Consider the following 2,704-nt stretch of genomic DNA (forward strand, 5'->3'; position numbering starts at 1 on the left):
TGGCTCAAGTGGTAGCATGCTAACCTTGAGCAAAACAGTTCAGGGACAGTGCCCAGGCTCTGAGTTCAAGTCTTCCTCTCCCCCACAAATGCCATCCCAAATCTAGACTGTTAACTCTTAGGAGACCTCATATCTATGCTGATCTGAGTTGGAGACTGGTAACGCAGCTCCCTGGTAGAAGGACTCAGTCACTAACACAGGTAAGAAAGGTAAGGAAAGAGGATGAGCAGACAACCCTGATTGTCATCCCAAGGGCTTAATTACACAGATGCCAAAACATGAAGTGTCACTGCATGTCAGGACATTAAACACTGACAATAATAACACCAGAGCTCACCCGCTCACACACCTATTGCACAAGAAAAAGTGACTAGACTTTTCTGGAGATATTCTTATGGTTCTTTTTCATAAGAGAAAAACTTAAGGTAAGAAGAAGGCTTAAGCTTAAGAAGAAGGGAGAAAGTAGATCAGATCCAACTCTGAATACTAATGAATAAACAATATACTTCTAAAGGAAACAAATGAGAGACTTACTTTAACTAAAATAAAAAGTATGAGCAGCTAGGCACTAGTGGCTCACACCTGTGATCCTAGCTAGATACTTAGGAGGTTGAGATCTAAGGATCATAGGTTCAAAGCCAGCCCAGAGAGAAAAGTCTGAGAGACTATTACCTCCAATTAACCACCAGAAAACCAGAAGTGGAGCTGTGGCTCAAAGTGGTAGAGCACTAGCCTTGAGCAACTGCTATTTTTTTACACAAAATAAGACAATACATTTAATTTGAATCCAGATTTCCTTCTTTAATCTTACAATCTTTAGACATATTTCTTATAAGGAACCTCTAGCCTTTGAAAGCCCTAGTGTATGAGGCTGTTATTTCAACATTGTTGTATCCGCCAGACGCCCGTGGCTCACATCTGAAAACCTTGCTACTCAGGAGGCTGAGCTCTGAGGATCATGGTTTGAAGCCAACCTGGGCAGGCGAGTCTGTGAACAGTTATCTCCAATTAACTACCCAAAAGCTGCAAGTGGAGCTGTGGCTCAAGTGGTAGAGTTAGCAGCCTTGAGTGACAAAGGCCAGAGCCACCAGTGCCTCGCAGAGAAATTTTTTTTCAAAATATCTCCCTGAATTCAAGCCTCTATATGGTGTGCGCGTGCGCACACACACACACACACACACACACACAATCAACACCACCACCAACAAAACCTCACCGATTTAAAAAAAAAAAAAAAGACATGTGTAAATCACTTCGACGTTTGGGGAAATATTAGTGAAAAAGTAGCAAACTGTCTTCTGAGAATAATTTACCATTTATAAACAGGGCTAATCTAAAAAAAAAAAAAAAACCCAAACCTTAAAACTTTTCTCTAAGTCATTTTCAACGAGCTAAGTGTTCACGAGAGTTAACTGTAGACAGAATCCCATTTTTCCTCTCACAATGGACAAGGACAGCCAGCCGGTCCCGAGCTGCTGGCGCATGCGCGCACCCGCGCCTGCAGAAGCACGGGGAGTGGACGGGGCGCCGAACCACCGGGGCTGAGCGCCGCCCTGTTCCACGCATTCCAGGAGAAGGAAGAAAGCGTTCCGGGCACAAACCGAGCCCGTGACAAAAGCTGCAAGAGCCTTTGACTCAATTAAAAGCTTACATTTATAGAACTTTAGAGAGCAGCGCCGTTGCAGCTTGGCTTTGCCAAAAATCACCGAGCGGAACGAAGCAAAACAAACACGGACGCAACAAGCCGGCCGCTCTGGTTTTCATTTGCTGCCCATTGCAGCCGGCCGGGTTGGGCCTGCTAGGGCCACACGCTCACAAACCGCTTTCAAGTGCCCAGGAATGATGTTTCATCTTACATTTAACTCTTGCAGGAAAAAGGGTGTTTTCCTTGTGTGAAGATCTGAACGTTATCAAAGTGGTCTGACCCATTAGGGGGGAGGGGGGGGGAAAGATGCCCAAACTCATCAAAAGCCATTTTTCACAGAGGAAGTCCCCCCCACCCCCCCCCCCCAAAAAAAGATTGAGCTCTGGGGGCTGTCTTTAAATCTTCTAAATGAAAACTGATTTACAATTAAGCTATGAAAATGTGAACGCCCTCAAGTCTGGAAAGTTTCAGTCTGAATCTAAGTATCCTAAATCAATGCAAAGGACTCTCCACCCCATAGAACCAAATGTTAGAAAACTCCAAGCTACAAGCTGGGATCTTGTTAATAAATTACAAAGGAGTCACACGGGCTGTTTAAATTCAGCTGGTCCCAGCAGAGGCGCTATCCATTATTTCCCTGTAATGTACCAGAACAGGAATGAGAGCGCTTACAAGTCAACATAAAATAGCACAAAGTGCTCAGAAATTGTGGTGTAAGGATCATTTTCTCTAAGAGAAAAAAAAATTACGTTTCTAAATAATTTGATACATTGGAAGTATGAGATCAATTTTATCAGGGCCTGTGGAAGACTTCTTCAAGTTAGTGTGCGTGTGTGTGTGCATGTGTGTGTAGGCACACCATCAGCTTTCTTTCTCAAGGCTGGCACTCCACCACTGAGTCATGCCTCCACCTCCAGCTTTTTGCTAGTTAATTAGAGATAACAGTCTCAAGGGTTTGTCTGCCCTGGCTGGCACCAAACCTCACTCCTCAGCTCTCAGCCTCCTGGGTAGCTAGTATTACAGGCATGAGCCACTGATGCCGGGCAGCCTCCATTTTGA

This window comes from Perognathus longimembris, chromosome 17, assembly GCF_023159225.1.
Source record: "Perognathus longimembris pacificus isolate PPM17 chromosome 17, ASM2315922v1, whole genome shotgun sequence".
NCBI lineage: Eukaryota > Metazoa > Chordata > Mammalia > Rodentia > Heteromyidae > Perognathus > Perognathus longimembris.